The following is a 25,925-nucleotide window of genomic DNA, read 5'->3' as shown; positions in this document are numbered from 1 at the left end:
CACAGTCAAAATAACAGTGTTACCATCAGACGCCGGTAAGCCAGTGACAAAATCAAGGGCTATGTGAGACCAGGGGCGGGAGGGCACGGGCAAAGGTTTAAGCAGACCAACGGATGATAGATGAGAGGCTTTATTACGAGCACAAACCTGACAGGCTAACACAAACTGTCTGATGTCCGGGCCCATATAAGGCCACCAAAAATGTTGACGGACGGTAGCCAACGTTCTCCGAACCCCGGGATGGCCGACAAACCTGGACTCATGACACCACCGGACAACATCGGAGCGCACCGGGTCGGGAACCCACAGACGACCCACCGGGCACCCCTCAGGAACTTCCACCTCTCGACCGGCCTCTCTCACCCGCTGTTCGATGCCCCAGACAAAAGCCCCAACCACCCTCCCCTCCGGGATAATGGTCTCGGACCGCTCAGATTCCGTGCCACCAAACAGACGGGAGAGAGCGTCAGGTTTAACGTTCTTAGAGCCCGGCCGGTATGAGAGGGTGAAGTTAAAACGATCAAAGAAAAGTGCCCAGCGAGCCTGTCTGGATGTTAGCCTCCTGGCTGAACGGATGTATTCTAAATTCTTGTGGTCCGTCCAGACCAGAAAGGGCTCCGAAGCTCCTTCTAACCAGTGGCGCCACTCACCCAAGGCGAGTCTAACCGCCAGCAGCTCCCGGTTACCTATGTCGTAATTACGCTCTGCTGGGTTTAACCGGTGAGAAAAAAAAGCGCACGGATGCACTTTCCCGTCAATGGGTGACCGATGAGACAAAACAGCGCCTACCCCGACATCAGAGGCATCTACCTCCACTATAAATTGGTAAGCCGGATCAGGAAAAGAAAGAACAGGAGCAGAGATGAAACGGGACTTTAACCTGTTAAGCTGACTCCAAAATTTTGAAAAAATCCTAAGAAATGCATACTCAGACTAAAACAAATACAGTTTGTGAATCCTTTGCACTAAAAGCATAATTATGGTCTCATTTGAAAGCAGACACCTAGCAGTTTACTGTAAAGTCAAAATGATAATATTTTTCAAAATCAAAAAAAGCTATAATAAGCTTCAAAGTTTTGTAAAGTTATTAGAAATGTATTTGTATGAAATATCTTTATGAAAATAAAATTGAAGTGGGCCTTGGAGAAATCTAGAAATGCACTACAGCTAAAGCCACAAGTCTGACCATGTTATATTTCAGATCTGAAGATGATAAGTCTAAAACTCTGAATTTTATTAAACGTTTTACAAGATCGTTTCATGTGATTTTATTTTGAGATATCTCTAAAATATCAACTGATGTTTATTGCCATGTCTTCTCAGCTTTCATTCACTATTTTGCCTCTATTGTTTAGAGGTGCAAACTGCCCCATTCAGTTTGTCTCCCCGGCACACATTCACACTTCTGCAGACTGGTTATGGCTCTAATTATTATTCTTTTGTCTGCATTATAATTACTAACAATTCTCTATTCAAACTGTTCTATTCAAACCTCATTTCTAAATCAAACCTCTCACTCTACCCTCACTGAGACTCTATCGAATGCATTTCGTCCAAATAAGCATTTCAGTAGTTTTACATTTAGAAAATGTTCATAAAAATTAAGTATTTACTCAATGGCAGGTGCATCTAGGGCACGCTAGCATGTTAGCTTAGCACACCAGCAAAACAACAATTTATACGATTAAAATCATGTTTTATTCAAAACTTGCTTCATATCACTTTATAATTTATAAGTCGAGTGTTTTATATAACAATATGTGATCTCATATAGCTTCGGGTCAAAAAATCTGACAGAAAATATACAATGCTAAAAGCTATGTGGAATAGCATTGCATTATAAATATCATCTATTATGAAACCACCCAACATGGCATAAAGAACACAGACCAACCATATATTGCCGCGATTGTGTGTTTATTGTCTTAAAACTGTCTATCTGCATAAAATAGCGATCAGACGATCTCAGGAAGCTGTTGGTTATGTCAGATAGTTCCTGAATGTCACATGGCGTGTCTGTTCTTCATGTGTTCCATATGGGAGTGAATTTTCAGTAGTACAGCTTTCCAGCGCCCTCCGGCTGCCAGAATGAATTGAAAACACAGCATATCACAGTCTACTGCTCTCATAATCATACATCCGCGGATTTTGGATAAAGATTGAATAAATAATACTTCTCTGTATAGAAATTTGACTGAAACATGTGAGAATCTATCAATAGTTCTCCACATCTGCACACTTTTGACGTAAAAGCCCTGAGGGAAGTTGTTTTGTCGAGTGTCTTCATGACGACCACAGAGGAGTTTTTTATGAATGGGAGCAAATGACGCGCATATTACAATCAAAAGGTAGCGACGCCCATGATCATATTCATAACTCCTGGCACATATTAACACATTACGGTCACTATAAGACTTTGAGAATAAAACAGAGGTAAAAAAATTAAACTTTAGTCTTAGATCTTTTTAATGATGTATAGTTTGTCAAGGTAATTACTTACATCTGACAGTAATTTTGAGCTAATTTAAGCAAAGAGAGCTTCAGCACGTCCTGTACACAGTACTGAAGGGAAGCGAAGAAGGCAGCTCAGTCTAGTAGCGAGATACGCTTGACAGCAGAAATCCAAAGATCCAACGAGGAATCCACAGGAGAGGGCGAGAGAGAGAGAGAGACTCACAGAGATCCAACAAACAGGTGAAAGGAGAACGGCCCGGGCAAACACAGTCTCAGCTGAGTCCTGGAGGCAAAACAAAAGGTGAATGCAAAAAACAAAAAGAAACAAACAAAAAACCAACACGAACCGGACGACACACGGCAGCGATCACACAGGAGGAAAAAACCAACGCGCAATGAGAACAAAACATCAGGACATTAAATAGAGAGATGAAACACGAGACAACAGTGGAAAACAATCAGAGATAACGAGGAGGGAGGAGACAGAGAGTGTACATGTGGAAACAAGGGGTAAACAAACAATTAGAGCAAATCACACCGGAATCCTGACTCAATGTAGATGATCACACAGCTGTCGAGAAGGTCTCTGAGAATTTAATTGATAAGTGACTGGAAAACTGAAGGTGAGTTGGCCAGGACATATGGCATGACCAGGTACTCATAGTGCCCCCTAGTGGTGATAAACGCAGTTTTCCACTCATCCCCTTCCTTGATACGTACCGAATTGTAAGCACTTCTGAGATCTAGCTTAGTAAAAATCTTGGCTTCTCTTAGTTGTTCTAAGGCAGATGGGACTAAGGGCAGTGGATAATGGTACTTAACGGTGACTGCATTCAGACCCCTGTAGTCAATACACGATCCATCCTTCTTTTCCACAAAGAAAAATCCTGCTGCAGCAGGTGACGTAGAGGGGCAGATGAAACAGGATGCTAGCGCCTCCTCTATGTAATCCTCCATAGCCTGTGTCTCAGGAATAGATAGAGAGTAAGCCTTGCTTCTAGGGGGGAACGAATTTGGTAACAAGTCTATGGCACGATCCCAATCTCTCCAAGAGATCAACGGGTCATGGAGTATCAACCATGGGTAGCCTAGTTTAATGGGGTGACGAGGAGACATGATTACATAGAGCGTTATGGTTTCAACATGGAAAATTCCTACTTGGATCTGAATAGGGATGGTCTTATGGGTAATCTGTCCAGTGCCTATGGGTGCATTATCTATTGCAGTGATGCGGATGGGAGGATTACATGGCATTGTAGGGATGTTAAATTTGGTGACGATCTGATGTTGAATGAGGTTCAATGCAGCTCCTGAATCCACTAGCGCTGTAACACAGGATTTGTCATCAACCTGACTAGTTAAATAGTCACTGGAAGAGCAAAACTTTTACTGGAAACTGAATCAAAAGTGATGCTTAGAGAGGATCAAGCAGGGACTCTGGCCCTACTTGGGCATGCATTACAATGATGTCCAGGTTGGGCGCAATAGAAACATAACCCCTCAATTTGTCTGCACTGGCATTCCTCCTCAGGCACCCTTGCATATCCCAGTTGCATGGGTTCACCCGGTTCAGCAAACGATGGACCAGGAGACGGGGCAGGAGCAGAGAAAGGTTTGAAGGTACTGGGCCCATGGCGATTGCGCATGAGATTGTCAGTCTTAATGGTCAAGGTAATGTACTCAGATGTAACGACAATGACTTATGAGTTTAATGTCTCGGGGAATAATTAACTCAAAAGGGATTTAATATTCAATATTCATGAATTTATGAATATAATTTGCTAGTCGTTCATTGCGTATTAAAATTTTCCGATAGGGAAAATTGTTTAATTAAATACAAGTAACCCTTTACGGAATTGCTTGAAATTATCCTACTAAGTTTGTCCTGCAAATTAGTTATAGACTTTCAAATCAACTCTCAATAAGGGATTACTGCTTTACGAGCACATAAGAAACATTAACTTTACTGATCAGGACAAAATCAATATTTCAAGTGGTCGTACAGTTTACTTTACTAAAATAGTAGCATAAGCAGTTAGGTAACGTTAGATCGCAAGTTTCATTGACTTTGTGTATGTGGGAGAACAACAGACTCAACTCATTAAATGTCTTTTGGAGGTTTAATAAACACAGACTAAAAATAACACTACGATTCACACAGAAAGTAAACACTAAATATGCATCAAGAGAGTAGAAATATAGATAATAATGAAAGAATACATAAAAGAGAATAATGAATAGACTGAAATTAGAGAGAGATAAAAGAGAGAGAGAGAGAGAGACAAAGAGAGTGTTGGACAAAGAATTAGGGGTAAGAAGCAGCTTTCCTTCAGTTCATCAAATACAACCTTCACGGAGTTAACTTGTCCCAACGGGAAAATAACACACCCTCTTTACAGCAGTTTGAATTTGGAAAAATAAGAATACTTGCTTTCGTTTTGGTTTCGTTTTGGCTTCTCGCGTGTGTGCGTGTGTTCCTGCGTGTCCAGTGGTTCTTTCCGAGGTCGGGAGGGAAGCAGCTTTTTCTCTAGCGGCGCTTCGTGTTCTCCTCCTGAAGAATGCCCTTGGGGCTAGTAAGTTGATGACTCAGTAGGGAAGCGAGGAGAACCAGGGAAGAGGGGAAGAGAGGAAGAGCTGGGGCCTGTGGGCCTCGGTTTCTGGTCCCACACAGCACATGGCTCTGTATGTGGAGCCCCTCCCTGCTTGGGGGGGGACGTGTTGTTCAGCCAGGGAGAGAAGACAAGAGCATTTCGGAAGAGATTTTCAGAAGAGAGTAAGAGAGAAAAAGGGGCATCCGAGCACCCCTTTTAAAGTCTGGGAGTAGTCCGGTCCTCCAGGGTTAGACTTAACCAATGAGATTGTTGGGATTTCCAGGCGGGAAGTTCCTCAGAAGATTTTATGGCTCTTTGTTTCAAAACTTGAATCAGTGGGTCTCTGACCATTCATATTCTAATTAATGCAACAAACACACACTGCATTTTCTGAATAAGTGATATACATGGAAGTGTAAGTCGTGAAGTGAGCATTAATTTGATAGGAGACATGACATATATGAGGTTACCTGAACTAGTAAGTTGTTAAGACAAAGACAAAAAAAGATGCAAAATACCATACAGAAGAAACATTTTACAAAACAGTTATGTGTTTACATATAATGTCCTGGGGTGCATGTTCATTTATAGATGGTTTGTCTATAATTTGAGGCAAAAGCTCTGTGTCTTAAACTCTTTGTGTCTGAAACTTCATGTGGCCAAATTCTTTTGGGCCATAAAACATCTTATCAGATGGTTTCCAGGGTAACGAAGAATCTTTCTCTGTTGTGTTGGGGGAAGGTCTGTTAGTAAGCACAAAGCTTTCAAAACATATTTGTTAAATGTAACTGGCGATTGTGTGTTTGATTCGCCTGAGTCGCTACACAGACATAGTTAATGATTCATCCTTGCATGCCAGCTCAGCTTGCAGTGCGGAATTTAAACCGTCACGGAATACTGACTTCAAAGCAACATCATTCCAGCCACTTTGTTCAGCTAAAGTGCGAAATTGTACCGCATAATCAGCTGCACATAATTTCCCTCTGGCATAGATGTAATAACTGCATGGAAATGTCTCTACCCTCTGCAGGGTATTCAAAATCATCCTTAATCTGTTGTGAGAAATACGTGAAGGACTTACGAACTTCTTCATCGTTATCCCAAACTGCCGTAGCCCACTCCAGCGCCTTGCCGGTAAGCAAACTCATCATGAAAGCACATTGAGTAGTTTCCTGATTAACCTGATAACCGTCACGAGGACGAGGACGTGCTGAAACTCTCTTTGCTTAAATTAGCTCAAAATTACTATCAGATGTAAGTAATTACCTTGACAAACTATACATCATTAAAAAGATCTAAGACTAAAGTTTAATTTTGTTACCTCTGTTTTATTCTCAAAGTCTTATAATGACCGTAATGTGTTAATATGTGCCAGGAGTTATGAATATGATCTTGGGCGTCGCTACCTTTTGATTGTAATATGCGCGTCATTTGCTCCCATTCATAAAATACTCCTCTTTGGTCGTCATGAAGACACTCGACAAAACAACTTCCCTCAGGGTTTTTACTTCAAATGTGTGCAGATGTGGAGAAATATTGATAGATTCTCACATGTTTGAGTCAAATTTCTATACAGAGAAGTATTATTTATTCAATCTTTATCCAAAATCCGCGGATGTGTGATTATGAGCGCAGTAGGCTGTGATATGCTGTGTTTTCAATTCATTCTGGCAGCCGGAGGGCGCTGGAAAGCTGTACTACTGAAAATTCACTCCCCTATGCATAGATGAAGAACAGACACACCATGTGACATTCAGGAAGTATCTGACATGACCAAAACAACTTTATAGCGATCAGTGTTCGAACTATACCGTGGCCTTTGGGGGAGCCCACTTTTCGGGGTGTGTGTGTTGGGGGGGGCTGGGGGGTGCGCGTGGAAGAGAGGACGTGTATATTCCTTCACACACAGACGAACGGGTCAATCTATTGCTTAATGCATTGCGGAGACTCTTAATATACAATTTACAATCATTGAAGAACATCTTTGATTTTAATGAAGGAAGAAAAAAAACAAGAATTGATAGGTCAAAAAGCCCACAAATAGTCTATAAACAAATCCGGCTGTCTTTGAGTTCACATGAACGGTTGAAGTTACTCGTCAGGCTACAGAAGAAAACCATAATTCCTCCATTCAGCTAACGTTAGTCTTACTAGGACATTGATAGTCGCGCAGACCTATATCAACCCAGCCGCTACACATAATTGGGGATAACATGCCTTAACACAGAATCGACCACAGAGGCTTGGGGTCAGCTTCCTTTGCTGTTCTTCCAGAAATCCCAGATCAAGAAGTGGATATTCGTTTTTGTTTTTTCTACGAATCTTTGCGTTGACATGTACTAAACATGAGTGGAATTAGCACCGCAGCGCCACCACACCTTGATGGTCATGACAAGAACAGCATGTATAGTTATCTTTATTGAAGTCAATTAGATTTAAATTGCCGTCATGCATGAATTAATTATATATTTTTAGAAATTTTACATATAATAATCCACGATGATCACATTAAAGAAAACTGAAATTGCACCTCAAAATAACACAGTGTCAATATTTTTGAGACCCCCCAACATTTTTCAAATCACGTTTTCAGGGGAGCCCATGTCTTATTTAGGGGAGCCGAGCTCCCCCTAGCTCCCCCGTAGTTCGCACCCTGATAGCGATCGTTAGATCACTATTTTATGCAGATAGACACGTTTTAAGACAATAAACACACAATCGCGGCAATATATGGTTGGTCTGTGTTCTTTATGCCATGTTGGGTGGTTTCATAATAGATGATATTTATAATGCAATGCTATTCCACATAGCTTTTAGCATTGTATATTTTCTGTCAGATTTTTTGACCCGAAGCTACATGAGATCACATATTGTTATATAAAATACTCTACATATAAATTATAAAGTGATATGAAGCAAGTTTTGAATAAAACATGATTTTAATCGTATAAATTGTTGTTTTGCTGGTGTGCTAAGCTAACATGCTAGCTTGCCCTAGATGCACCTGCCACTGAGTAAATACTTTATTTTTATGAACATTTTCTAAATGTAAAACTACTGAAATGCTTATTTGGACGAAATGCATTCAATAGAGTCTCAGTGAGGGTAAAGTGAGAGGTTTGATTTAGAAATGAGGTTTGAATAGAACAGTTTGAATAGAGAATCGTTAGTAATTATAATGCAGACAAAAGAATAATAATTAGAGCCATAACCAGTCCGCAGAAGTGTGAATGTGTGCCGGGGAGACAAACTGAATGGGGCAGTTTGCACCTCTAAACAATAGAGGCAAAATAGAGAATGAAAGCTGAGAAGACATGGCAATAAACATCAGTTGATATTTTAGAGATACCTCAAAATAAAATCACATGAAACGATCTTGTAAAACGTTTAATAAAATTCAGAGTTTTAGACTGATCATCTTCAGATCTGAAATATAACATGGTCAGACTTGTGGCTTTAGCTGTAGTGCATTTCTAGATTTCTCCAAGGCCCACTTCAATTTTATTTTCATAAAGATATTTCGTACAAATAAATTTCTAATAACTTTACAAAACTTTGAAGCTTATTATAGCTTTTTTTTATTATAAAAAATATTATCATTTTAACTTTACAGTAAACTGCCAGGTGTCTGCTTTCAAATGAGACCATAATTATGCTTTTAGTGCAAAGGATTCACAAACTGTATTTGTTTTAGTCTGAGTATACATTTCTTAGAATTTTTTCAAAATTTAGAAATCAGCTTAACAGGTTAAAGGATTCAGGTTGGTTAGTGAAATATATAGAGCACTGCCTCAGGAACCCCTTACATTTGTCAGCAGATCCGTCAAACTTTTCTGGCTGTGCCAGTCTTACCATGTCAGGGCGTGGGGAGGGCATTGACTGGATATAGTGTCTCAAATGTTCATTAGCGCTCGAAGAGACACAAGCTGTTTGTAGTCAGGTTTGTAGTTTTTATCTTTATTGTGGGGAAGGAAGAAGGCGGGGTCGGTGTGACTGGGACTAGCGAAACTTTATTTCTCATACACAATGATAAACACAAGCACACACGAGGGCATAAAACTCTGTCTCTCCAACTCAATCTCACAACTCGTAAACTCTACAATATAACTCTGTATCGTCTCAGGCTCAGGGGTGACCGCCTAGTCCCAGTCCAACTCTCTTTCTCTTCCTCTCCTCCCGCAGCGGCTTTTGTGCTGTCTCTCCATGCCAATTACTGCAATCAGACACAGGTGTTATTCATTTGCACCTGACCTACTTACTCCCCGCTCTGCTCCGTTCCTTCTTCCCCGCTACAGACCTCGCGAAACCACACCCCGTCCGCCACACTGTTCCTGGAACTCGTGAAGTACATCACCCTGGTAAGCGATCCTGGCTCTGAGCTGGGTAACCTCCGCTGTATTTGGGTCTGGCAAAGTATGTAACGAACTGTAACGAACCCATAGCTGAAGGCAGATTAGAATCCATGTTGCAGAGGGACTTTATGGCCAAAGTGTAAGGAACAGATAACAAAACCCAAAACGACAGGCAAGGACGTGATCAAAGTACAGGGAGGGTTCAAAAACTCAATCGGCAGGTAGTGATGTTACGTCTGACACCGATACTCCGAAACGTGCTTCAAACTCGAACGGTCTTTGCAATGAACCACTGCTTCGGAGCTTGTATCATTACGTTACTAGTCACATGAAAATGTCTTCTGAAGCAAACACACTGCTTCACTCTTGCAGTGAACCACCTGACTGCTTTGACAGCCCAATCAGTGTTGACAGGTTTGAAACCTGCCTGCTGTATTTCTTATGTGCTTTAATAATAATAATAATAATAATAATAATAGATTTTATGTATAATGCACTTTTCATTCTGAAGAATCTCAAAGTGCAACAAAGGGGGGGGGGAGTGCTTTCACACATGATACTGCCATGCTAAACAATAAATAAATAAATAAAACAAAAAACAATTAAATTAAAAACACTATAGAAACCATTACTGAAATTCTATTGCATGTAATGGTTTTCATGGGAATTGTATTGGTTGTAATGGGAATTATAGTGGTCTCTGTTGGTGTCTTCTGATGTATGTTTGGTTAAATTGGTGGGGGTGTCACATCTTAATGGAATATGTCCCAAACCCGGAAAAAAAAAAAAAAATCTGTAGTGGTTTAAATGGTAAAAGCCAACAGTCCCTATTGGTATTTTAATAGAAACCATTTGAATTTCTGTGATGGTTTCCAACTTTTTAAAGCTGTTCTGATCTTCGGGACGGGCTAGGGAGCGCTAGCCAGGCCCTCAGCGACTGCACCAGCGGGACCAACGGCACCACAGACATACCCGCAGCGTAGCGGCATGCAGGGACCCGACCCAGACGGCGTGGAGGCGGCCCGTGGTGGGGTCTGTGTGCGCGTGGCAACACTAACCTGCTTCTGCTGAGGGGGCACGGTACAGTGGGGAGGCCGCCTGTGGGCGTCCCGCGCGCCCCCTGCTGGCGATTGGAGAGGCGCCTGAGGGTGACGAGGCATGGAAGCGTCGAACAACGCAAAGCGCGCTCTCTTGGTACCCAGAGCAGGAAACTGCTCTTTTTGTGAAGTTTTGGGGGCGGGACATTTTGGTAAATGTCACAGGGGAGCCCCCCAGCCCTCCTCCGGGGGGAGGAAGTGGTGCTGCTGCCACTTCCTGTCGAGCAGGATCCTCCATCTCTGGGTGGCCCGTCTCAGGGTCTCTTACGAGGACGCGTGCCACCTGGCTTGGCAGCGGCCTGAGCGGGCTGGCCTTCCTTCCCGCGGGCGGCTCCACGCCTACGCCCGGGTGGAGGCTGCTGCTGGGCTGCAGTGGGAGTGGGGACAGAGGCGGGTGGGCGCCCTCGGTGACGAGCAGGCGGAGGTGTTGGGTGGAGGCAGCAGCGGAGCGCGGGGGCAGGATGTGCCAGATGGCCTCCGTCTGCTTCTGGGCGGCCGAGAACTGCTGAGCAAAGCTCTCGACCGTGTCGCCGAACAACCCAGCCGACAAAATAGGAGAGTCTAGGAACCGGGTCTTATCGATCTCTTTCATATCGGCCAGGTTGAGCCAGAGATGCCGCTCCTGGACCACCAAGGTGGACATTTCGTCGCCTGTAGGGCGAGCTCCGTCGCCGTCCGGAGCTCCCGGAGGAGCTCTGGGCCAGGACTACCCTCGTGCATGTCCATGAGTGCCTGTTCTTGGTGCACCTGCAGCAGCGGCATGGCATGCAAGGCGGAAGCGCCCTGGCCACAGGACCTATAGGCCTTCGCGGTCAGACCGGAAGATAGCCTACAGGCCCTGGACGGGAGCTTCGGGTCCCTGCGCCAGCTAGAGGCGGACGTCAGACACAGTTGCATCGCGACGGCCCACTCCACCAGCAGGAGACCCTCATACCCCCTGGCCTGCCCACCCTTTAAGCGTAGTGAGAGGGGGAGGATCCACTAGGTTGCCCACGGGCGCTTAACGGTGCTTTCCACGACCTAGTCAGCTCCTCATGCATCTCCAGGAAGAAAGGCACCAGAGCGGGACGCTGAGAACCAGCCCGGCCCTCTCCGAGAAACCAAAGTTAGGCCAGACATGGACAGGCCTCGATAGGCCGACAGATATAGCCATGTTAGGCCAGACATAGACAGGCCTCGATAGGCCGACAGATATAGCCACGTTAGGCTGGACGTAGACAGACCTCGATAGGCCGACAGATATAGCCACGTTAGCCAGACATAGACAGGCCTTGATAGGCCAATAAATATAGCCATGTTAGGCCGGACGTAGACAGACCTCGATAGGCCGACAGATATAGCCACGTTAGGCCAGACATAGACAGGCCTCGATAGGCCAACAAGTATAGCCACGTTAGGCCGGACGTAGACAGACCTCGATAGGCTGACAGATATAGCCATGTTAGCCCAGACATAGACAGGCCTCGATAGACCGGACAGACATAGCTACGTTAGGCCAGACATAGACAGGCCTCGGTAGACCAAACAAACATAGCCACGTTAGGCCAGACATAGACAGGCCTCGATAGACCAACAGATATAGCCACGTTAGGCCAGACATAGACAGGCCTCGATAGACCGGACAGACATAGCCACGTTAGGCCAGACATAGACAGGCCTCAATAGGCCGACAGATATAGCCACGTTAGACCAGACATAGACAGGCCTCGATAGACCGGACAGACATACCCACATTTGGCCAGACATAGACAGGCCTCAATAGGTCGACAGATATAGCCACGTTAGGCCAGACATAGACAGGCCTCGATAGGCCAACAAATATAGCCACGTTAGGCCGGACGTAGACAGACCTCGATAGGCTGACAGATATAGCCACGTTAGGCCATAGACAGGCCTTGATAGGCCAACAAGTATAGCCACGTTAGGCCGGACGTAGACAGACCTCGATAGGCCGACAGTTATAGCCATTTTGGCCAGACATAGACAGACCTCGATAGGCCGACAGTTATAGCCATTTTGGCCAGACATAGACAGGCCTTGATAGACCGGACAGATATGGCCACGTTAGGCCAGACATGGACAGACCTCGATAGGCCAACAGATATATACAGACCTCGACTTTTTTTAATTTTATATATATATATATATATATATATATATATATATATATATATATATATATGGTTGTGCAAGGCCATTACAGCCATAAACCACCACCAGTAATTGCATAAAATTAACCTGATTGTTACTGAAGAGCTTGCTGAGCTTCGAGAATGGTTTTTGAATCAAGTCTGATGTATGATTCAAATGCTGAGGAAGACCATCTGCCCATGATCTTAATCGCTTAAGTAGAGATTCCTCGTTCAGCAGCTGTTGTAGCTGCCCAGATTCTGAATGGATGGCCAGTATAGAAGGAGGGGGTATAAAAACTGCAGCTTATAAGACCGCAGGACAAACAAGAGGTGTGGGTCTGAACCCGCCTTAGAGAGAGGAGCGCTGTTGGGTAAAATAATTAAGTCTTAGCCGAACATAAAGATAATTGATCATGGACGTGAAGGTAAATTGGAGTAAATTGATAAAGTGTAACTTACCTGATGCTTATTAATACACATGGGAATTCTTAGTATTACCTGAAGATTTGAGCATACTGTAGGATTAGAGTGCTGAAGAAGACCATCTTGGCCATCATAAAATCCCTGTTTAGTAGATGTGACAGAACATAATCCTGAAGAATGTCCGTCATACAGATGAGATGGTCTGCAGTTCTGTAGGTCTTTCATTAGGTGAGTTTTAAAGCGCCTTCTTGATATGGGAGACCCGTTGGAGATTAGGAAAAGTGCAGAATGATTAGGGATACTGTGCTTAGAGATATTTCCTTTTACGGAAACAAAGCCCCACAGCTAAACAGCAGTAGGTTTGTACTATAATACTGATGATGACCATGTACTCGGCACCTTGAAAGAGGAAGCAGACTCTGCACATTTGAGCTGCATTTGTAGCAACCCGATCCAAGAGAATGTCCTATTCATATACGAGTTGGAGAACTGCAACAACAGAACGGCATGACCGATGAGTAAAATAAATAAATCAAAAACATAGACTCATACTATTGAGAATGTCAGAATGTGCCCTTGCAGAAAGATATGTGTATTATATGATGACACTTACTAGCTAATGACAATAGCTAGCTACTGGACCCTGTAAAACATATGAAAAAGATAATAATGCAATAGTCATCTTTGATACCCTAATCCGGGTTCGAACTGTGTGATTGAGACAAATATCAGAATCCTGAAAACTCCTTTTACCCAAGGCTAACATGTCTTTGATAGTTATTTTGACGCTCACCGATTGCTGTGATTTTTTTTTTTTTTAATTTTTTTTAAGAAAAATTCACTAACTGCTAATTCTGCCTGCAAGGGAACACATTCGATCCATGAAGAGTAGAACATGCAATATATTCAAGTCACAGTGTAATCAGATAAAACCATACAGTTTACGTTAGAGACTGATTGGGCTTGCATTGCAGCTGTGGAACGGCTTGGTCCACAGAAGTGCCCGGAAATCTTTGTTTGCCTCCTGCATGGTGCTGCAGTGATCCCCTTCATCTAGTCTTTAGCTGCGCGTATCATGCCTCAGCGACGCCATCAGACACTGCCACATTTGGAATATGTAGCAACTAGCGCTGGGAGAATGTAAACATGGAGTGGACCACAGTGTACTGTGGAGCTTACAGAGACTTCCACCATCAGCTCTGTTTCTGTTCAGAAAGCTTTATGTGTTGATTGTTTGTACTATGTTTTAGAGATTCTCCGGAATGAAAATTGCAATATAATTAAAATCTATTATTAAAGGGAGCACCATCCGCTCACTTACCGAATTCCTAAAAGATTGAATAATTTTGATCCTGCGCTGTGGTTAAGTTGCTATACAGGATGCAATCATTGTGAAGCAGTTAATTGAGCACAGAATAAATTAGTGCTTCTATCAAATATTTCTAGTTAAACCGTGTTTTAAATGCGAGCCTTAGCCAAAATTTGGTGCTGTGAGTACAAGCGAGCATACACATATGAGTTTTATTTAATTCATAATTGAAGCACTGCGTCCAAGCACAGAAGGCTGAGTGATACGCAAACTATAAAGTTCTAAAATTAATTAATAGTATTAATAATACTAATATACTACTACTACTACTACTACTACTACTACTAGTACTAGTAAAACAGAATTTCCAGATATCAGTAGGTGAATAAACGGAGCTACAGTTAAATTACCAGAAGTAACACAAAGACAAAGCACACAATTACAAAAGATGTGCGTTTGATTTGATTAACTAATTTATAAATACAATATAATTAATAGATGCGCATGTTTATAATGCAATATGAAAGCATCTTCAGTAGCGCATTCGCGACATTTCTTCCTCATAGAAAGGAAGCCATATAATATGTTTCCAACACTGGGATCCCCATAAATTTGATCAAACATGCAGGCATGAACTCTCCTGATGAAGAGACCAAACTTAAGCTTGCCGATATTTTAGCAATTTAACCCTTAAATGCATGACTGTTCGCCAAACATTCTTACATATTCGGGTCGTTAGCGACCCAGATATATATTTAACATGGATAGACCTCTACCTGTCGTGATAATATATAAAACTCATGATGTTAGAGTAACACTTACAGAAGAATAAAATTACCTATTTCGTTACCTTTTGGAGCTTGGAAGGGTTCAGTTTGAGCAGATGTTTAATACCATAATCATCTGTCCTCGTCAGAGCTTGTTACTAGTATATTCAGCATCTGCCTCATATTCGCGATCTCCAGCATATTCTCCAAACTCATTTTCAATATCTTCAAAGTAATATTTTGATCACTGGCTTCTTGAACACATCCATCATCAAGAGACAATGACACTAATATTTGATTGTGTTCAGTACTTGCTCTCTGCTGTAAATCACTGAGCCATTTCAAGTTTGCAGATTATAATTATTATGTTTCGTTTTCTGTCAGAGGTGACTATGAGTGAAACGTCACTTCATCATTGGGAATAATACATTGCCACCTTGTGGAATAAAGGTGATTGCGCCGTATTTCGTCATTATAGATTCATTTATTACAGTTTTTCTCAATTGCTTAAACACTATTTCTGAAACCTTGCTCCATTTTCTGAAACCATTAAACACAAAACCTCCTCTTCAAGCACTATTCACAAAACCTCTGACTCCTCTTACAAAATGAAACTTTCGCCTCAAAACAGTTTTACCTGTGTTCAAAATCAAACACTGCTCTCAAATCATAAACAAAGTGATCAAAATGATAAACACTATCAAGCAGTCAGTAAACATTACACCAAAAAATAGAAAACACATTGTTCAAAACATAGTTCTTAGGCAGAAGTAAATTTTTAATCTTAAAATAAATTTCATATTTTTGTCATTGTCTTGTGATGAATGAAAACATGTTTCATCATAGTAGCTCAAAATTGGTAAGAAATTATTACTACTCTGCATTGGTTTGCAATTTTTTGTTCTTCCTCTTGCTTGTAGCCCTATTTTTACCAACTCATTCTCATGAAATACATAAACATAACAAATTGTATTTATTGTGCGATTTATAAGGCACAGTTAGTTTTTATGTGCATATGATTTGCATTGCCACCCCATTGGGTAGGTTTAGTTGTTTGGAGTACGTGCACACGTATCATATGCACACGAAAACTGCGTAACATATGCACATAACTCATTTGGCATAAAAATCGCATGATAAATACAATTTGTGCTATAGATATGCATTTTCATTAGATTAGGCATCTCACAAACTTGTCCTTTGTTTCTATGATATTGTAATACTTGTTCTTTGTTGATATGAACCTGCAACCGGTCAAAATCTCTTGAGCAGTCAGCACTGTAAACAAATGGAAAGCAACATGTTCAGGGCAATACGATTTGTTATTTGAAAGTATACAGCCTACAATGCACTGTACTTATATTGGTTGTGTCTCATCATTTGAAACAGATTAAATCAGTTTTGAGTGGTTGTGTTCAATCAATGACATTGTGTTCTCCATTTGTATTTAATTGTTGCCACTTGTGTTAACCCGTATGAAGGCATGTGCATTAGAGAGCAGTATGTGTCTTGACAATGAGAATGTGTTTAGAATTTTGCTGAAAAGTCTAAGTGAGATCTGCAAATTGTGTTTTACCATGTGAAATGGTTTAAGGTATTGAAAACAAACTGCACAATTCGCTAAATGAGTTCAGACAACTGAGAAATTTGTTCAGCCAATGGGTTTTAGTGTTTTAGCAATTGAGAAAAACTGTATTGTGCAAAAAATATATACGTACGATCTTACACACCTCAGGTCCAGAGTATACAACCCTATACAATTTTGACAAAAACTAGTGAAAAAACAGCATTCAGTTATAATTCTATTTTTTTTTAATTGATTGATTGATTGAGGAATAATAAGAAGGTTGATGTCTATCTTTAAAAATGAATGAGGAGCAGGGTAGTGAATGACGTCTTGGGTCGCTAAGACCTGAGGTATGCATTTAAGGGTTAATATGTTGTATGGCGAACTCACTGCTTTCAAAATAGCAGCATTTAATGAGCCATCAATACACTGATGTCGATGCTGTAGCCTACTTTTAAGACTACTCAGAGCTCAGAGCTCAGACTTTTAAGACTACTCAGAGTAAATTAACATGTTATTTACTTCAGCAATCTCATAACACTGAGCACTTCAGCTTACTTAGTTCATTGTGAAGCCCCGATTAAATGGGTGCATGTTACTTTAACCCCATGAGATTACCTTGCATTCGTGAGGAGAAAGATAGAGGCTAATATGCTGTGCCATCGGTTCTGTTCAAAACTATTTATTAATGTTAGTCCGTGCATAATATTTTCAAGGAATTATATGGTTAGTTTATGACACAACAAGCCACAACGATGATGACCGATCGCGTTTGCACGAGCAGGTGCTGCGTCCCATACACGTGCGTGTGCTCTAATCACGCTTGCACAAAAATGAGAAAGAGAAAAATACTACACCCAGTTTCCATTGGCAAGCATAACCATATCCCTGCGATGAATGCTGATGTAGTTATGACGCCAGAATGGTGATGAAGAACGCAGTCGTATCTTTGATAATGTGCCCAGTAGTCCTCCATGAAAGTGATTGTCTGATCTGAACGCGAGATTTGCTCGCCTTAAGGAATGAGCGACTTTTGCCGCGACAGCCCAAGGAACAAAATGATAGGCTGACATGGACTTAACGCCACTGTATTGTACATTGCTTCTTTATAGGAGGGCCTTCGATCGACCACTACGAGACGTTAGGATCGTCAAATAACTGTCGCATCAGCATCTGCCATGATTGGAGCGTCAGCATCTGCCATGATAGGAGCGTCAGCATGCGGTGAATAGTTGCATCGGCATCTGCCTATTGTCGCATCGGCATCTGCGAACTCAAACGTGCAAATATGAAGACGTGATTGGATAGAGATTAGGTTAATAAGTAATAATAATAATAATAGATTTTATTTATAATGCACTTTTCATTCCGAAGAATCTCAAAGCGCAACAAAGGGGGGGGAGGATAACAACAAAAAATGAATAACAAGTAAAAATATAGAATACAACAAACAATCAACCAACACAGAAAACAGAACAGAAAACAGAGCTGATGGTGAACAGAAACAGAGCTGATGGTGAACAGAAAACAGCTGATGGTGGAAGTCTCTGTTAGCTCCGCAGCACACTGTGGTCCACTCCATGTTTCAGATTTCTCCCAGCGGCAGTGTCCTGATGACATCGCCGAGGCAGGACAGCTGAAGACCAGATGATGGGTCTTCATGACGATTCAAACGATGGGACAAAGTGATTAAGTCTTCCTGGCAGAGCTTAAGCTGAAGCTTCCATATCCTTTGCATAATTAAACACTCTTGTAAAAACTATACAATTCTGTTTACAAACCACACTTTGTTACCATATGAAACACACACGTTTCACATTACTATACTCTCTTTGCATGAGTTACACTCTTCTGTGATAAACCTAAAACACTTTTAGCACTTCTACTTCCCTATGATTAGAGTAGGCTACCATCAACAATGTACAAATATACAGTTTTTTTGGATTGCTTAAGCACAATTTTCAAAACAGGGACCATGTTTTCAATACACTACACACAATTAGCACAACCACACACCCAATTAGCAAAACACTACCGATCCTTTGCATAATTATAGTTTTTCTCCATTGGTTTGGCTCATTTCTTGAAACAGAAATTACATTCTCAAAACATCATGGACTAACCAATTGGCAATTGTTCACAACAGAACAGCATTTCTCATTAATTTCATCAAATTGTAAATGTCTTAGTACATGTCTCAATGTCTCAGACCCTCTTTGCAACTGATTAAATACAGGTAGCCTACATTTAGCACAATTTTCAAGTGAATAGATCTTGTTGAGCTAAACTAATTGTTTGATTCTCAGTCTAATGGTCATTAGCTCCAAAACTTATCAGCATCATTTCATTGTCATCACATGCACAATAGTCTTAGCCTGGTTTTTCAGGCTAAGTTCGCTCCAAAACTTATCAGCGTCATTTCATTGTCATCACATGCACAATAGTCTTAGCCTGGTTTTACCAGACCCTCGTACATTTCATTTGTACATAGAGTCTGGCCACTCTCCATTGTCAAGGGTTTATTTCCGCGAAGGCGGGCACCCTGTTGAGGTTTAAAACTATTGGATCTGCCCTGAGCCACTCTGGATCTGCCATAACCAATCGCTAACGTTTGGTCGTAACGTATGTCATGTGCCCTTCGCCTGTTTCACTCATGGAAATCTGACAAAATAAAAGTGCACATGTGCATGCCACCTCAGTAATAAAACTATAGGATAAAACCTAAAACTCGTGCATTCGGATTGTGATTTATTCACGCCACGGTGGAGAGGAGAGTTTTGTGATCGGGAACGCGGCGCTCACGTGGTCCGTAACATCATTGTATGCTGTAAATATAATGTCATATGCTTGGTATGATAATAAATGCTGCTATATATAACGGACCAATTCAAATGTTTAAGTGCTTTTATTTTACAGTTTTTCTCAATTGCTAAAACACTAAAAAACCCATCGGCTGAACAAATTTCTCAGTTGTCTGAACTCATTTAGCTAATTGTGCAGTCTGTTGTCTATACCTTAAACCATTTCACATCATAAAACACAATTTGCAGATCTCACTTAGACTTTTGAGCAAAACTCTAAACACATTCTCATTGTCAAGACACATACTGCTCTCTAATGCACATGCCATTCATACGGGTTAACACAAGTGGCAACAATCAAATACAAATGGAGAACACAATGTCATTGATTGAACACAACCACTCAAAACTGATTTAACCTGTTTCAAATGATGAGACACAACCAATATAAGTGCAGTGCATTGTAGGCTGTATACTGTACAATGAACAAATCATATTGCCCTGAACATGTTGCTTTCCATTTGTTTACAGTAGGCTACTGACTGCTCAATAGATTTTGACTGGTTGCAGGTTCATATCAACAAAGAACGAGTTTGTGAGATGCAGAGTACAGTACTGTAAAAATCAGCCTAATCTAATGAAAATGCATATCTGTAGCACAAATTGTATTTATCGTGCGATTTATATGCCAAAATGAGTTTTTGTGCATATGTTACGCATGCAGTTTTCGTGTGCATATGAAATGTCCTTTATATTGTGTTATGTGCACGTACTCCAAACAACTCAACCTACCCAATGGGGTGACAATGCAAATCATATGCACGTAGAAAATAATTGTGCCGTATAAATCGCACAATAAATACAATTTGTGATGTATATGCATTTCATGAGAATGAGTTGGTAAAAATAGGGCTACAAGCAAGAGGAAGAACAAAATATTGCAAAGCAAAGCAGAGTAGGAATAATTTCTGACCAATTTTGAGCTACTATGATCACAAGACAATGACAGAAAAATATGAAATTTGTTTTCAGATTAAAAATGTACTTCTGCCTGAGAACTATGTTTTGAACAATGTGTTTTCAATTTTTTGCTGTATTGTTTACTGATTGCTTGATAGTGTTTATCATTTTGATCACTTTGTTTATGATTTGAGAGCAGTGTTTGATTTTGAACACAGGTAAAACTGTTTTGAGGCGAAAGTTTCATTTTGCAAGAGAAGTCAGAGGTTTTGTGAATAGTGCTTGAAGAGGAGGTTTTGTGTTTAATGGTTTCAGAAAATGGAGCAAGGTTTCAGAAATAGTGTTTTAACAATTGAGAAAAACTGTAATTTGTTTGAGCGGTGATGAAATACATTGCTCTTCTAAATTCTTGCCAGCATTTTAAGGAAATACAAGTCTATAAATGCATCCTAATAACAGCAAAGCAACCGTATGGTGTTCTGCAGTGGTCAAATATTGATTACAAACAAATATATAAATAAATATGTGATATATTGTTGAAAACTCAGAGATGTGGATTCGGACAGCTATTACATCAACATGACCTTGCGTTTGTCAAAAGCAGTTGGTAACTCGGCCGGGTATTTTTACGGGGGTGGTGAGAGACGGACGGCAATAAAATAACTGACCACTCCCTGTAACTTAAATGATGGCAATGCCTTCCGACCCCACAAAAAACAGTTACCGTCCGAATAGCTTCAGCCAACTCCTTCATCACTAACGAAGCGATCTGGAAAATCAAACTGTTCCCGAATTTACCCTGTTGGAGGGCCACAACATCATGGCCACCAACAAACCCCAGCAAAGACTGTTATTGCTCGGGGCTTTAAATTCTGGAAATTCTGCAGCGGTGCCACAATGCAATGAATGGTTTAGTTTGCATCTTTCTCCGCTGCCATTACTGAACTACATCTCAAACTAGCGCTCAACATGAACGTCATCGTTCTCAGCCACTCCCTCTGTTTGCTGATTGGACCGTTAAAAATTTGTTCGGAGAAAACCTAAGGCTGCGTTCGGAACCGCATACTCATTGAGTAGGTACTCAATTTCAATAAGTACTTACTTAACGAGCGCTAAAAGAGTAGGTACTATATATCCAGATCTCGTTAAGTATGAATGCGATCCGCACTTTATGCGCCATGTTGACGTTATCATGTGACCCATGACGATATCACAAGCGCAACAACTCGTGTGACAGGTTTAATTAATCTGTATATTGGTTTAAACGTGCTCATTTTTTTGGTCTTGTTTAAGAAACAGCTGCCCATTTATTTTGTCATTGTAGTATAAGAAATACATTTTAACCCTACTAATCTGACAGTTTCATCCTTTTTTATCCTTGCAAAAACCCCAAATCGTGATCTCTTGAATATGTTGTTAATTTCTTTATTTTATATGCAAAAAAATGTCATCCACAAGCAAAAGTGGGCTAAATCTCCTTTATATTTCCCTCTTTTTCTTGTTAAATTTAACTCCTGTTTGATCCCAGGTTTATGAAATAACAACTAAAACAAACAAATAAATAAAAATTATTGCATTATGATGATTTATTCAAGATATCTAACCTTGTTATTGTTTTTTTCTCTGTATATAATGTACATAAACCCATTAGTTTTATCATTATGATTGTTCGTTGTTAAATATACCACCATGCAATTATAAAACAATAAAAAAAAAGATATGAGTGACAGGTGCAGTAAGAGCTCAGCATCAGTAACTCCACAGCCCGACCGGTGCAGTTTCCCTCAGTGTTTGTAATGTCTGCTCAGAAAAATCTTTCAGCTGCTCGGAGATCTCGCCTTTGGAGGAAACTGTTGATTGTATACTCGAAAAACGTAAGTAATACTATAAAAAAAAATTAAGATTTCCCCCAGAATGAACTGCACTGCTAGCACACAAACACTTACAATAATAATGACAAATGCTGACCAATACTTAATTATATTACCTTTATATATATATATATATATATATATATATATATATATATATATATATATATATATATATATATATATATATATATATATATATATATCGTTTTAGTAAAACATGCAAAAGGCAACTTGTCATATGACATAGCGATGCATGCCATGAATACACATTAGACAAATGCAGCCAATGTGAATATGATGTGAATAACTTTATTTACTGACAACTAAGGAAACATGAATGAATGAGTGAAAAGAATTAATAAAAGTAAACATCACAAGAAATAAATAAAAGTCAACACATGAAACAAAGCTTTATTTAAATGTATTGTTCTAACGATCACACATACAGAAGGTGAACGCCACATCTGCTGCCCATCTCAACACAGGTGTGCCAGTTCTGCAGCTTTATATTCATGAAGCAGTTGACCAGCGTGAACACCTTCATCTGTCCTAGCCATCCATCATGTCCCTCATAGCGTTTGGACTTTTGCGGTGTAGTGGGCTTTCTGGTTTGATCTCCGTAACCGTCACCACCAGTGTGTGCTTGAGCAAGGCTCTTAGCTCCAGGGGGATCGTCCCTGTAATAAGTGCACTGTTAGACGCTTTTGGTCTTTTTCTAGAAGTCTCACTGGCTCTGGGTTTACTGAGGATGAAGAGACCACAGCAATATCTGGCCCAGATGATGCACTAAGGTGAAGTGATGAAGGGTCCAGGATCCTCAGTGCTCAAACTCGTCTGCTGACATCTCAGATCCTACAAAAATGCACAAACATAATACAAAAGCACTCATTTAAATAGCACAATGTCATTTGATTTCTGTATTAGAAGTAACTAAATGATATTACTTTATATTTTTGTTTCAGGTTTTCCCCACACATGACACCCATGTCTTGCAGGCCCTGCTCCACAAAAGCTCTGCAGCAAATACAGAGCCATCAAGAATCAGAAAAGTGCTAAAATAACTGTTTGAAATAAAATACAACTTAAGATTTAAATAGATGTTTTATTCATTTCTGTAGTATACTGAATCAAAGCCTTTGATGACAGTATTCCTTTATCAGCCGCTCTCCACCAGATAAACACACACACACACACACACACACACACACACACACACACACACACACACACACACACACACACGAGCTCTTCTGTCCCTGTAACATCAGACAAGATTACCGTTACCTATGTGATTTATGTTCAATACTACATTTAAGTGAAGTTAATAAACGTAATTTCGGGAGGAGTACGCCCATCTAATCTTTCAATTAATACCAAGGTATAAAACCAGCAGCTTACCTCTTCCCCTTTTTGGTTCCTGAAGCATTTGGCCTGCCCAACTCTGCTTGACTGGCTGCGCTGCTCATTTCACCTGTTGATCTCCAGACTGCCGGTCTCTCCGCTCCACATAACACCTCGCTCAAGAAAACCTCTCTCTTCTTCCATCTAGAATCATAACGGGGCTCGGTCGATCCTCATCGCGATGCATCGAGGCCTTCATCATCATCAACATCATCCTCTTCAGCAGTAACGTTAAGCCTCGTACCTCCTGCTGAGGAGTCCGTCGACACGCTCAGGCGTTATCCAGCGCGGGTTTTCCATTTCACCCAGAGGAATTCAAAAGCGCAACTTTCACGATCTGCTCGTGTGTTTTCACCAAAACTCTCTCTCACGCCGCATTCAGCGTTCTCGCAGCAACACGCAAACATCAACACAAACAACTGCACGATCTATACGGTCCGTTTCAGTTTCAGCCGGCAGCCGCAGCTGCCTACGCTTTCACGTCCGCCCCTTAATTCGGCCGGCACTATCGCGGCCGCAGACATTAGTTCCGCGTCTACTCGCAATAGTTCCACGGCCTCTTCGACTGTTACCTTTCACCCTCCCACAGGTAAGTATAGCTTCTTCTGTTCTTCTTTCCACGCTTCCTATATTTCTGTGCTTTCTGGCTTTTATTCTCTGTTAAATCAAGAAAAGCTATATAATACATTTCTCCTCTGCTATTGGAGCAGGCCCAAAGCGTGAGGCTGCCTCCGCAAACGGTCCTGCCCCCCCCCCCTCCCTTAATTTCTTCTCTGCTATAGGTGCAGACCCAAAGCGTGAGGCTGCCTCCGCAAACGGTCCTGCCCCCCCCCCCCTTTTAATTTCTTCTCTGCTATAGGTGCAGACCAAAAGCGTGAGGCTGCCTCCGCAAACAGTCCTGCCCTCCCCCCCCCCTTAATTTCTCCTCTGCTATAGGTGCAGACCCAAAGCGTGAGGCTGCCTCCGCAAACGGTCCTGCCCTCCCCCCCCCTTTAATTTCTTCTCTGCTATAGGTGCAGACCCAAAGCGTGAGGCTGCCTCCGCAAACGGTCCTGCCCCCCCCCTAATTTCTCCAACCTTATTCCATCCAGCTTCTGCTTCCTCTAAAGTTTATTGCCTCCTTCTCAGCTGCATTGCTCTTACAGTTCCTACTTCATCATTGCTATGGATCCATCACCTGTCTCCACCAAGCCTCCGTGCCTCAATCACCCCAGGTGGTTGGTCCCAGTATAGCTCATAAGCCCCGCCCCTCCGTGGTTTCTAATGGATACGAGTTGAACTAAACAATCAAATTACACTTTATATTTTCCAAGATGTTTTCTGTCTTTTAAGGCAGTTTTATCACTATGATTTTATTTCAAGTATTTGTTTTAAATAAGTTTAGCTTAGTTAGTTGTTTGACGCTATAAAAGTTGTCACTGAGGAACCAGCAGACTTTTTCAGGAGAAGAGTGTTTTAAGAGAGTTTTTATCTTAATTTCTATATTTCCCAGATTTTGGCATAAATATTAAGAGCATTAGCCCGAAGGTGGACACCGTTCCAACCCCAGCATTGCAATCCTACTGGACAACTTGGAGAGCTTTTTCAAACAATTCCTACAACCAACTTGTTTTCCCAAATTCTCCCTCTTTTTCAATTTGATGTCATACGAGATGTCCACCCAATCTAGTACCATCAAAGTCTATCTCGGCTGCTTTAAATTTCTAATCTACAACCATCCATCCGACCATCTATGATCTCTAAGTTTTAAACAAGAACACCATCCGTTTCCTCATCAAAAGCAATAAACGGATCAATTTAAAAAACTGCCTTTTCATTCCTATCTTCAATCTCCCGACACCCATCCAGCAATATCAATATCTTTCCTTCTCCCTTGCCACAGGGAGGTGCTGATCTCCTCACTTCTCGACCCGCTGTTTTCTGATGAGAACAACCTTCCTGTCACCAGGCAGTGAAGTTCATTTAAAAAGCTTCAGCAGATCCCCACCAACTCTGGTAATTAGGCTTACTTATATTCACCTCACTTCTTCCGCAATGGAGCAGACACCACCGCAGGCCAAAAAGACTGCCACACCATCAATTAAACTATTGGGTTGGTGGTCCTCAGAGGCCTTTCGATTTTACTTTGTTCGGACCTCAGCCTCATCAAACAAGCCATCTTCGCTTGACGCTGCAGTGCTCTGCCAATTTGATACTG

This window comes from Pseudorasbora parva, chromosome 4, assembly GCF_024679245.1.
Source record: "Pseudorasbora parva isolate DD20220531a chromosome 4, ASM2467924v1, whole genome shotgun sequence".
NCBI lineage: Eukaryota > Metazoa > Chordata > Actinopteri > Cypriniformes > Gobionidae > Pseudorasbora > Pseudorasbora parva.
Note: the sequence above shows the minus strand (reverse complement) of the source record.